Source organism: Lissotriton helveticus, chromosome 5_1 (genome assembly GCF_964261635.1).
Source record: "Lissotriton helveticus chromosome 5_1, aLisHel1.1, whole genome shotgun sequence".
Classification (NCBI taxonomy): domain Eukaryota; kingdom Metazoa; phylum Chordata; class Amphibia; order Caudata; family Salamandridae; genus Lissotriton; species Lissotriton helveticus.
In genome coordinates, this window is record NC_136065.1 from 1,789,579,163 (window position 1) to 1,789,592,470 (window position 13,308).

The 13,308-nt window shown below is 46.5% G+C and overlaps 1 protein-coding gene across 2 annotated transcripts in view; it reads right to left on the bottom strand.

The window, feature by feature from the left end:
* TLK2 (tousled like kinase 2) overlaps window positions 1–13,308 on the bottom strand; it is a 1,564,653-nt gene that overhangs the window by 1,090,134 nt on the left and 461,211 nt on the right. The window lies entirely within an intron of this gene.

Below are 13,308 nucleotides of genomic sequence, written 5' to 3' on the forward strand. Positions count from 1 at the left end.
CAGATTCACGCTACGCATTCGGAGTTGTACACGACTTCGGAGTGCTCTGGCAGGAGAGAGGTTTCATGACTTCTCATGGAACCAAGATTCAGCATGGTCTCCTCATTCAAGCTCTGTTAGATGCAATACATTTACCGACATCTATCGCTATCATGAAGTGCAAGGCACATACGAAAGTTACTGACATTATTTCTCAAGGTAATGATCTAGCAGATCGAACAGCCAAGCTTACAGCACAGACTCCAGACATACCAGTTAACAAGACACCGACATCCACTCTCGAACAGACTACTTGTATGACAGTTAAGGACCCTACTCAAGATGTCATAGATATCCAGTTACATGCTACTCCCGAGGAAATCAAGAAATGGTCCGAACAAGGAGGGGTCCAGACAGATCAGGGATGGTTGACGAGGGGAAAAGCCACATGGTTTCTCCCCGACTCAATGGTTCAAGTCATTATCAATACCGCACATAGTCCAGCACACTTAGGAGAAAAAGCCATGTTAGACAGTATCCAGAACATTTGGTTTAACAAGCATTTACGAGCTGCAGCCAAGCAGAAAGTCCGTACCTGTATGACATGTTGCCAGTTCAATCCAGGTAAAAGTGTCCCGGTGGAACAAGGTGGATTCCAACCTCCTGACCACCCTTTTGAAGTCCTCCAGATGGATTATATTCAGATGGAGCGATGTCGAGGTTTCAAGTATGTCCTTGTAGTTGTATGCGCTTTGTCCAGGTGGACAGAAGCATATCCAGTCCCAGATTACACAGCCGCGACCACTGCCAAGCAGTTGGTTCGTGGATTCTTCCCCCGTTATTGACTCCCTAGGGTCGTGTATTCTGATAACGGCCAGCCATTCTCATCTGAACTAATGAAGCACGTTTCCCTTTTGTTAGGGTACCAGTGGAAGTTCCATTGTGTACGCCATCCAGAAGCAGCCGGTCTCGTAGAGAGACATAATCAAACCTTGAAAATCCGTATTGCCAAAATCTGTCAAGAAAAAGGTGTAGACTGGTTAGTTGCTCTGCCAGTCGCTTTGTTTTATATGCGCATGGTCGCACACTCCAGATCAGGTCTGTCCCCTTATGAGGTCGTATTCGGCCGCCCCCCGAATATGTGGGGTACACCTAGACCCCGAAGTATTACCGATGTTTCCAGTAATATGCTGACAGATTACCTAGCTTCCTTGATGTCTGCCCTACACTCTTGTCGTTCACAGGTTGCCGCTGCATTTCCCGACAATACTGAAGTCAAGCCACACGAGATCCTTCCCGGCACCCTGGTCCTCGTCCGCAATTTTGATCGTTCAAGTCCGCTGGAGCCTCGCTGGAAGGAGCCGAAGTTAGTCCTTCTAACCACCCGTACTGCCGTCAAGTTGGAAGGCAGGAAGGGGTGGGTGCACCTGTCACACGTCAAGAAATTTCACGGACTAAAAACTGTTTCCAAGAACATTTCCAAGGATTGTCAAGATTTTAAAGACTGCCAAGATACTATTCTTAAGGACTGTCCCGCAAATGACATTGATATCAAGCCCTCCCTGTTAGAGAAAACTCTGCAGCAGGAGTATAAAAGTAAGCTACGGTCTAGTAAAATAAGTCAGCCAGTTTAATTGTCTAAGTCCTCCCCTAGGTGAAACGGTTAGACAGGTATCTGACATGTATGAGATAGACCCCCATAGTGAGAGAGTTAGTCAAAACTCTATCCGATGTATCGTTTTTCTAAGTTTTATATTGTTTTTAAGCTTAATGGTTACCTGCACGAGTTATGCATTTCATTTATGTTTTCCAATTTCTCATGTAAATAAGTTTTCTAATGCTACAGTAGAGCACACGTTTAGTGATCTGCCTCCTCACGAACTATCCTATCGTCTTGCTATGCGCAATAACACATTTATCCGTATGTTGCATTATTCACACCAGACCAGCAATGCCACTAATTGTTGGGTGTGTGGTCGACTCCCACCATTCCAGACACCGAAGGGAGTTCTGCCACTGTTTCCTTATCCGTTTTCACATAATGGTTCATGTGGAGCATGGTCCACGTTAACGTCATCCTCAACTGATATGTCCCTTCTGAACAGTACATGTTTTCCAGACAAGCAAGGTCTTCCCCACAGAACAGGGTTAGATCTAGAAAATGAAGTTTATAATTTAGGTAATTATTCTTCGAATTTTATGGTTCTGAATGTTCAGTCTGATCCTACTCCAGACTTACCTGCTATTTCAGTATTACCAGTCAAAGGCGAATTATGTGTCCGAAATAATGGTTCCGTACATGTAGGACATAGTGATTGTACTACTATTGTCGAGTATAGTGACAGTGGGAAATCTATTTTCAAAGCTTCACGTCATTCTTATTTTGTTTGTGGTCAGACCGCATATGTTCGTCTGCCCCTCGATTGGGATGGAACCTGTTACATTGCCTTCCTACTGCCACCAGTTTTCCTAGCCCCGTCCGATTATCACAGAAACACACATCTAGTACACATTAGACATAGAAGGGAGATCGAGTCCCCGATTGTCGATCAAACTGAAACTGCTCTAGAACAGTATACAGATTTCAATAGAGGATTCTTTTTCTTTATAGGACCTATCCAGAATAGTAAGTTAATCCGTAGATTAACCAGAACCCTTGAAGCAGTAGTGAATGAGACTGCCTCTGCTCTAGGTAACTTAACCGAAGAGCAATCTGCTATGAGATTTGTCGTGCTCCAAAATCGTCTCGTTCTTGACGTCATACTGGCCGATAGAGGAGGAGCATGTAGAGTCATCGGATCTAGTTGCTGCATTTTCATTCCTAATAACGCGCCGTCTGTTTATTCAGCTATAACCAGACTTCATAAAATTGCCCATCAGTTACACCAGAATCCAGGCACCTGGACATGGTCCGGTTGGTTCTGGAGTATAATTTCTGCCTGGGGATGGAAAGTATTGTCCTTTCTAGGTATTGCAGTAGCGATCATATTCAGTTGCTGCCTCTGTATACAATGTGGCCCTGCGATTTGCGGCATTTGTGCTACCTCTTGTATTCCTAGTCCCAAGTCCCGTCCTAGATCCCGTTCCAAGAAAGTTCGAGACGAGCAAATGATACTGTATGAAATGATAGATGGTATCATGAATATTGATGTTTCCTGATGGAAACGTAGTGACAAGGAGGGAATGTGGAAAAGTAAATTTTGCCATGTTCTGTGTCCCTACGTGTTCCCCATCTTATGCTATATGTGCATGATTAATATGCATATGTATTCCCCATGATCGATTAAAGACGCAATTACAGTTGTGTCCAACTCTAGTATGCCAGTTTCCAGTCCTCGTGAAAACTACGAGTATTAGGCCTATGTAAAGCTACATTGCCACGTTTCTCAGTGTGCACGTTATTTCATTGTAAAGTCCCCGTTTCTAGGCCTCAAAAGGGCCCGGACTCAGATTCAGCTCCTGTCTCCTGAACCCTCTCCGAGGAGCGATACAGCCCCCACCTGTATCCCTGACCCTTCACTTACTTCCTGCCTCACAGTGCCCGGCTCGGCCTGGCTCTGCCTGCCAGTCTGCCAAGAGTGTTATGATTCCAGTTATCAGTCCAGCTCTCCTTCTCTGCATTCCTAAGCTACTGAATCGCATCAATAGTTTCAGTCATCGTCTAGCCTTTACGTCTCCATGTAAGAGAAATACTGTATTTATGGTCATTTAATATTCCTCAACACACACTACATGTAGAATAATGCATGCACCAGTCTTAGTGTCTGTTAGCCTTTACCCTGATAACTTTTGGATTCTATCAACATGTTCTCTAAACATCAGATACTAGATAGTGTTTAGGTACATGTCGCTCTGACTCTCCAGACTTTCGTCTCTCCTTCTAGCTCAGAAGTCATAGCCCCCAGCTTCTCCCTAGTAACACGTCATTGCCAGCTTGCGCGCACCACTAGGTTAGAGGTCCCGGCTCCTTCGGTAGCCCCCTCCATGTTTCCGCCCATTTGTGACATATTCCGTTACGTTTACATCACATGTCTATGTATACGCCCTGTTCACGCCTCTTGTTACACCTACTTTCTGCCTTATCTCTCGCGACTGCTATAGGCCCTGCCTACTGTTACGCCTATTGTATTGAATACCATGTATTTTGTTTAAGTATATATACTTGTGCACTGTTATTAAAAGTTGCCATTCCATTCCTTTGTCCCTGCCCCGTGCAGCGCTGCCATCCTATTCCCGTGCAGGTTGTCCTGTTCCTGTCCTTTATGCTGTATTAAACCTGCATACTCCTACTACCTCGAATCTTGACTCTTATTTATTGAGCTATCTGTTATTATATATCCAGTCAAAAATAGAGGTATTATTTATTTATTTACCACAGCTCGATAACCCCCTTGGCCAAGAGGGCAGAGACTTCCTGCTGAAGAAGCGCAAGATGGTCCCCCGACATGCGGTGGTATTGACGTGGCGTAGCTGGAGGGGTAGTCTCGAAGGAGAGGGAGTACCACCATTGGACTATTTGCAGAACCCACTTGTCCGAGGTGATGTTGCGCCAGTGGGAGGGATGATGGCGAATTCTGCCTCCCACTGGCGTTTGAAGGGCCTGAAAGTGCAGACTAGGAAGGCTTTGAGGTGGATGCTGCGAGGGTGGAGGTGGACTGGTTCGCCCGCTGGCCCCCAGAACCGTCTCGCAGAAGGTGGACTTGGTCGTAGCCCGTGAATCCTTTAAGCGCTCCAGCACACCTTCTGCTTTATTGCCAAAGAGGCGAATGCCATAAAAGGGCATGTCAATCAGAGTGTTTTGGACATCCCCTGAGAAGCCAGTTGTCCTCCGCCAGGCGTCGTGGAAATCCCCCTGCCCTGCGGTACCAAGCCCACAACGAATGGTGAACTTGGCTGCGTATCTCCCAGGTGCTATAGCTTGGGAGAGTACTGTCCGTGCCTCCTCCGGACAGTTGGGCAGAACCTGCGCAACCGTATCCCACACAGAGTGGGAATGACGGCCCAAGAGGCAAGCGGAGTTCACCGACCGCAGCCCTAAACTGACAGATGAAAACAGCTTCTTGCCAAGCTGCTCCAACTTCTTGGATTCCCTATCTGGAGGTGCGGAAGGGAACGCGCTCTGGGAAGCAGAGGCTTGGACAACCAAGCTCTCGATAGTGGGGTGTTGAGAGAGAAAGAGGGGGGTTGCCCGGAGCCGGGCGATGCAGTCGGACCACGTTCCTGTCCACAGGAGCCCCTGTGTTGGGCCTGGACAAAGTGCCTAGAACGTCTGAAAGTGCTTCATTAAAAGGCAGCAAGGGCTCCTAAGAGGTTGCCGCCACCTGAAGCACTTCTGTCAGGAGGTTAGTCATGACGGCCACTGTAGGGAGTTCGAGGTGGAGGGCCTCAGCCTCCCTACGCAACACCACTGTGTAACTGGCTCCCTCCTCCGTAGCTACGGTAGGAGGAGACAGCATGCCAAGGTCAGGTGAGGTGTCAAGACCACTGGCATACCCCAAATCCTCTGCCCAGTCCGGATCATAATCACACTGTTGTGTGAGAGGGTCCTCAGACCCCTCCCAGTCCTCCCCTTCCTCCAAGGTCTGTGAAACAGGCTGAAAATAAGGAGGACTGTCGTAGGGGTAGAAAGGCCCAATCGGCGTAGAGCGACGCCGTTTCGCACCACGTCCGATTCAGGGCTGAAACCAGGGTCGACGTCGGCAGTAGCACGGGACGACGTTGGTGGTGGTGGTGGTGGTGGTGGTGGTGGTGCTGGAGGAGGAGTCGACACCAGTGGAGGTGTTATGAGGTCAACCGGTGTCACCCGGGATCAGAGCCTGGATCCAAGGGGGTTCCTGCGGCACCAATGCCGACGGCGATGAAAGGGCAGGACCCCCAGCGGGGCCTGCGGGGCCCGTAGGCGCACCGGCGGGGCCAGACGACCCACAGAGTCGAGCCATGGAAGGAAGAAACTCTTGCACCTGACAAGGTGTCGCCGACGGACCCGGTAAGGGCGGGTAGGCCGATGGCTATGTCGCCGGCTCCACCCACACCCCCAGCCGTGTCGCGCGACAGGTGAGGGCAAGTCGAAGAGGAACAACGCTTCTTTGACTTCTTCTTGGAATGCTTTGACTTACCTGACCCCGAGTGTGAAGACTTAGACCCAGAGGAACGATGGTGACGACTCCGTGACCATTCCCTCGACCTCTCATGGGACTGAGATCTTAAGGCGCGCGGAGCCGACTACCGGACTTCCAGCAACTTTCAGGACTGCTCCTAAAGTCTTCGGCGTCATGGCCTGGCGGTCGGAGCACGACTTGGAGTCTACAGCACTTTGGGAGAGTGGAATACTGTGAGAGGTCGGTACACTGCAGCACTTTGCAGGGTTGGATTTGATTGGCATTACCAGATAGGGTGACATGGTTGAGGAAGTGACGATTAAGTCCTTTGAGCGCTTGCAAGAAGACTATGAGCTCTCAAGCAATCAACTCTGTCAGCTTAGACATGCCCTGTATGCTGAGACAGTGGACTGGTCAGATCCCTGGACTCGTCCCCCCTGGAGAACCATCCAGTGGGTGCCCTGCTCAGTCAGGGAGCGGTCTCCACCATATACAATGTAATTATCAACAACATCCCTGAGAGTCTTGGAAGTCTCAGTCGACGGTGGGAACAAGGCATGGACCTTCGTCGAAGATATCCACCGGTTCCGGAGCTGAACTCTGCATGTCGCATCGACGGGCCCTCTGATCTCGAATGGTCTTCTTGGATCGAAAGGACGCACAAGCTGTGCAGCTCGACTCGTCGTGTTCAGGTGATAAACACAGATTACACACCTCCTGATGGTCGCTGTGTGGAAATATTGCTCCACACAAGGGGCATTTTTTGAATGGTGTCCTTTCCATGAGTTTTAGGCCTCACCGCGTGGGTAGGCCCAACGGCCCGCGTCGAAGACCGGAATCGAAGTGATGAAGTCGAGTCTATGCATATTGATGCTAAAGTTTGTTTTTTGAAAGTTTTGTGTGTCGAAGTCTTTGAAAAGTAGATTTTTAAACCGGAGCGGAAAAGTTGCATCCGAACCCAGTGGCGGAAAAAAACAATCTAAGGATGGAGCCGATGCCCATGCGCACTATCGTCCAAGGTAGGAGTCACCTATCGCGTGACTACAAAGGCTTCTTCCAAGACGACAACAACATGCAATCATCCGAGCCCAACACCAGGTGGCAATCTAATGCAAAGTGTAGAATCTGCAACTCGTATGCCTCGAACATACAGATTTGTCCTCAACCTCCACAAGGGGTTGCACTGGACCCCCTGGAGGATTTTACTGAGCTAGAGATTAATGACATGTTCGATAGATTTTGACAGATGCCATGGGAAACGTTGCTCCAATGGATGGTGTAACTGTTTGCTTCTGGAGTGTCTAGAGTGGTGTTAGATAGAGGAGATGTCGTAAAGTTTTGCACATTTAGCACTGGCACCTCTGTACAGGAGCAGTTTAGGAGTTACGAGGGTGGTGACCAGATCAAACTGTTACAATCAGCTGTTGAAGGGTGCAGTCAAAGATCTTTCAGAGTCAGTCTGGCCATTGAATGATAAACCCCGGTTCACATTGAGAGATGCTATGCAGAGAATTAAAGAAGTGATGAAAACTGGTGTTTTTCTAGGTAACGTGCACCTTTTAATGGAAGGGTTGCTGACTGTATCAGTACAAAACAAAATAACGTTTTTGGCCCTCCCAGTGTATGAACATGTACTAAGGACCTTACTGTTTAACCAGACAGGTAATACTGTGGGGCAGGTAAAACTAGCATGGTGGACTAAAGAGTTGTCAGACTCTGGAGAGCAGTATACTCCCTTTGAAAAGCAGGTGGTAGCTTGTCACTGGGCTTTGGTGGACAATGGGCAGATGACAATAGGGCAAAATTTAATTTTGTGTCATACCGGAGTGGGCCCAGCAACAACTGCGATTCTACATGAGAAGGTGGCCCAGACCCCGGTAGAGGATGAGCAGGTGTTTACTGGATAAAGTTGTGTGAGCCATTTAACTTATTGTCCCCCTATGATAGGATGCATGTGTGGTTTACAGATGGTTCAGCAAGATATGGGGGCCAAGAAACATTGGAAGACCATCCTGAAACAAAGAAGCTGCTGTCCACTACTAGGGAAGAAAGAGTAGTCAATATTCAGAGCTGTATGTCAAGCTCTGAAACAATAGCTAGCTGGGAGATGTCATTTATACTGCGTCATGGTTCACTGCCAATGGGCTAGATCCCCCTATGCCTTGCACACAATTGGTAAATACAGTCTAAGGAGTTGTGGAGCAAAGACCTGTGGTAGGAAATTTGGAAAATGCTACCACAAAATACAGTCACCGTGCATCGTGTAGACATCCATTGTCCCACTGATTCATTAGAATGATGGTTTAATTCCCTTACAGACGAAAAGGCCAAAGTCTCTGAAGCGAAAGTGGCAACACAGGATTCTGATTTGGTGAGGATGGCTAAGTAGGCACCCCAAAAATGTGGACACCTGGGAGAGGTAGCCACTAACAGGTGGGCAGAGAGTAGAGGGATGCACATTCCCATAGATTTGATAAAAACTTATTATGCACTGTCCTATTTGTCAACACACTCAGCAGAGATCTGTCCCACAGATGGTATGGGGCCGGGTGGGGGAGGTAGGGGTGGGAGGCGGTTGGAGTAGCATAGGCAGATATGGCAGATTGACTATATTGGGCCACTGCCCAATAGCTGGGAACTCCTGAAGTGTGGCGATACTGATCTGGTAATCTAAGCTAGAGACAGAATTGCTCAGATAATCATTCTAGTGTATGGATGGACAGCCAGAAAGGGGACTGCGCCAGCCAGTCTTACTGTACAAGGAGAAGGTGGGTGTGGCTCCACGAACAAGACCCCGAGGGCCAAAGGGTGGAGGGAATCCCCAAATAGTCCCCCAGAACCGGCAGAGATCTTTGCAACTGGAAAAGATAAAATGTTACTTGCAGAACAATCATAACTTTTTCTTTGCTAGATCATACTGCGGAGTGTCGGTGTGCTTGGTGTACTTTCAGGAGAGTGATTGGTCGTGTCGGGATGGGGCAGAGACAGGACCGGGATCACCCAACTCCTTAGTGATCAACTGACAGCACCGACTGACATCTTTGTTGAATTGACCTGAAAACGTATAGGCTTACCTAGCATAGACTGTCCTCAACAGGTCGTAATTCTGAATGACAACTATGAAAGGCACCATGAATGTTGTTTCCACTTGTCTAGTAGACATACACATACATTCCGGCAAATATAACAAGAGGAACGTGTGCATTCACACAGTTCGGACTTACGATACTTCTATTAAATCCAGCATTGCATACCGGAAGTACAAGGGAAACAGTTCAGCGTGATGAAGATTGTGACTCCGAGATATCTTTGTTGTCAAGGCAGAATAGATTAGTCTAGGCGTTTCTATAGTAGGATTCCAGGGTTAGCCATTTACAACACTAGGAGTAATAATAAGTTGCAATGTTTGATTGTTAATAATATCAATTATGCATCTATTGCTTTATCGGAGTTATTAGATATGCAGAGAACGAGGAGAGTAAACTTACAAAATAGAGAAGCAATTATTTGCTTTTAAAACACGATTATGGATGTTTCGACTTTGAAGGTCTTTGTTGCTTTTGTCAGATGCTTTACATGAATTAGTAAAGGGGGGTAAACAGGATGTGTATAAAAAATTGTGGGACTTGTCATTTGGGTAGTTACCTGACTTTGGTAAGCTTCGTTCTACTTTAGGAGGGATAATCATAAATAAGCGTTATGATTTTATTATGTTGCTTTGCCCAGGTTGTGCCTAATTCTACATCCATGTTACGACCTAGAAAAGTTGATTTGAGACCAATATGTTATGAGAGTCAATGGTCAAAGGGTGGAATGTAAAAAAAATTGTACAATGGGGACTATTGACTACATTTTGCGTGCACAACTTCATTCTGGCATCTTTCTTGCAGCTACAGGGTAGGAATGTTTTTATTCTTCACAGCACTTCAGAGCACAACGCACAAGCGTGAGAGGAATGGTCTGTTCTTCCTCAGAGCAAACATTGGAGCCTGGCCAGCTCCTGTGAGTGACCTTGTCGTAGACTGGTACAGACTGCCAGCTCTGACTGTATAAAAAAGGGAATGAGGGGAGGTTTCTAGAAATCTCTCCTCAGTTGAATAAAGGTATAAAAGACAGGACTTTTAGCTTTCAGACAGGAGCTCACCTGTGGAACGGACGCGTTGTCCTGGGACCTTTTGTGGTCCCAATCCAATCTAGACTTCTATCTGTCTGTGAGGGCTTTCCAGTCATGCTAGCCATAAGCTATTAGTGGGAGAGACAGAAAAGCGTAAATACCGCTGACCAATTCCTTCATAGTGCATTGCCCATTGACTGTGGATACCTGGAGACGAGGCTTAAGCATTTTGAATGTAATGGGGTGACAAAGAGGTCGACGACTGGGGTTCCCCACTGCTAAAAGTATCTCAGAAGCACATGCAGATGAAGTTTCCACTTAAGGATGTGGATGCGTCCTGTTTAACGGATCCGCAAAATAGCTGTCAACCCTAGCAGAAGATCTGCCAAAAGGTGGACCTTGTTACGGACTGCCAAGTGGCGGATCTCTGGCGCTATTGCGAACAGCTAGGAGTGGATACCAAACATACATGGCTGCCATGTTGTCTGTCTTTATAACTACCACCTTACCATAAACCAAGCTGTAGAATTCTCTGAAGGTTAAGTAGATGGCCATCAGCTCTAGACAGTTAATGTGTCAATGTTGTGGTGAAAGGTCCAAGAATGGTGCACATTCATGTTTCCGAGATGAGCACCCCACCCAGTGAGCGGTGTGGGGATAGTCACCTGCGGAAGAGGGCTCATGAAAGGCCTGCTGAGCAACAGGTTGCCACTGCAGAGAACACTAAATACTGGCCATTAGCAATAGTAGATCTTCCCTTTGCCATTCCTAATTTTTAAATTGTATTTTGCAGTTTTATATAGCACAAACGTGGCCCACTGGCATTACAGTGCTTTATATGTGCACCAGAGCTTCTATTGCTTGTAACTAATGGCTCACAGCAAACTGCTGGAGGGGGGTATATATTCTGCCATGTGGCAAAATTGCTAGGCAAGATGCTATCATACCCAGGAGCTTCACAATACTACAGTGGACGGCTAGACTGAAAAGGTAGCCACAGCTACTTGAATTCTATCACTTCCTTGTGGTTGGGACATGCCTTTCCTCTAAAAGGGGTTAACATTGAGCCCAAGAAGGCAGGATCAGTTTGGGTTGGATGTGGTACGGAGCAGAGGGATGAGATCCTTTGGTTTCATCTGGAGGTACTCGAACAGGATGCACTAATTGAGCGGCCTCAGGAGTATAATGGGTTGAAGGGAGTAATGCTTCTTGGGATGTGGAATACAGTGGCTAAATGCCTTTGCTCCACTATTGTGAGAGAAAATGCTGTATTGTGCGAGGAGTGCTTGAACCTTTTGTTTTAGGAGATTGAGGTTGTCTGGCGGAGGATGTGTTTAAAGGTGGTACTGCTGGTAAATTAAGGTAATTTTCTCCCAGAAGGTGGTTGAAATACTATAAAAACACAACACCCTCCCCCCGGCCCGAAATCATTGGCGAGTCAATTTTTAGGAGTGGGAGCTCCTTTACCAGACCTGCCTCTACCCTTACTGCTGTTGCTCCTGCTACCACCCTTGAGTATCCTCTGCCAGTCTGGGACTTTCGAAAGGCCTGTTAGTGCTGGTCGATATGTACCTGACCAGAGGGTGTGGTCTAGTTTCCACTCTTAGACTGCTGCCTACGAAAGATGCCCCTAGGAGTGGCAGATTTTAAAGCACCTATGGACTACAATTTCGGTGTCATTTCATTTCTTCAACGTCTCATTCACTTGGGTACTAAAGAGATGTTACCTGCTGAATGGGATGTTGAGAATGTCCCGTTTGATCCTTGAGATACAAAGCCATGTGTGGCAGCAGAGTAGGATCAATAGATCAATCAATGAATGCTGGTGTGTATGTTTAACAAAGCAGCACCCCCACCAGAGTGCAGAGTGGATGTTTGTGTTGGATTTTTATTTTCCTCTGTGAACAACTCTTTTGCCCTTTTTCTGTATGTGTCAGGTAGCCTGCTGCACCAGTGTCTCCATCACCTTCCAGTACAGCCTGCCAGAACTCAATAGCAGGCCAAAAGAGATAGCAACACGCCACTAGGTGGTTACATCAATCGGCAAGCATTTGCCTGAAGTGTCGAAGCACTTGCTCTCCCGTCAGTGGCATTGGGATATTTCTTCTACTGTGACCCACTTCCTTGCTGTGTATACCTTCAAGAATTCTTGGAGGGTTGTGAATAACAAGTTTATCAAGCCTGGATGATGAGAAGCTTATTTGTTTTTCTGTGATTGGAACTTGGACATATGTCAGTGGTGAGTGTTTAACTTACTGAGCCATCACTGTGAGCACAAATGTCTAAAATAGTGAGCACTACCACACTATTCTCATAGAGCTTACTGTGTTTGTTTGCGAATTCTCTCAAATAACCATATCACCTGTGTTTTTATACTACTGGCCTGCTCTACCTAACCTACTGACAAATCTACCAACAATACTGGCTGTTTCTGATTTCGCAGCACATGGCAAACCAGGAACAGGTGTCACAACCATCAACTTCACGCTTGAGCAAAGGGTAATTAAATTGCTGCTAAGGGATTAACAGTGCATCTATCAATAACTACTGTGGGGTCAGTCAAAGTTCATCAGTGAAATATATCTAGCTTCCCACTTTGTCAGTGTATGATATAAGTTCTTTGAGTTCTTTCAGTATTGTCCAGGGAAGGAAAGCTCTTAACTAAATGATTGGACAGAAGCTTAAATAAGTGCTAGGTACTTCACTACACTTGTGATGAGTAATACTTTATGCACCCCTATTATGTTCTGCCTTTAGTAATATAGATTGATAGTGAATATAAGAATCACTGTATAACCTTTCCATTGCCATGTAGTAAATGGTTACAGAATATTTAAACAGAAAAACACAAACCCAAGCACTTCCATTTTGTATTTTTTTGGCGTATTTCTTTATTTTATTACGTCACAGATCATAAATACAACCAACTGAAGTAGCTCATGCTTTTTATGCAGCACACTGAGGTATGGAAATACATTTTTCTCAGGACTACCATTCAGAAGAAAATGACCAGCTTCAATATTGCCAACAAAATAGACGACATATCTATGGAAAGGTTCAGTGCAGAGAATTGGCTAGGGCTAGCCTATTGAAATGAATGCACTCAATTTAGTCAGT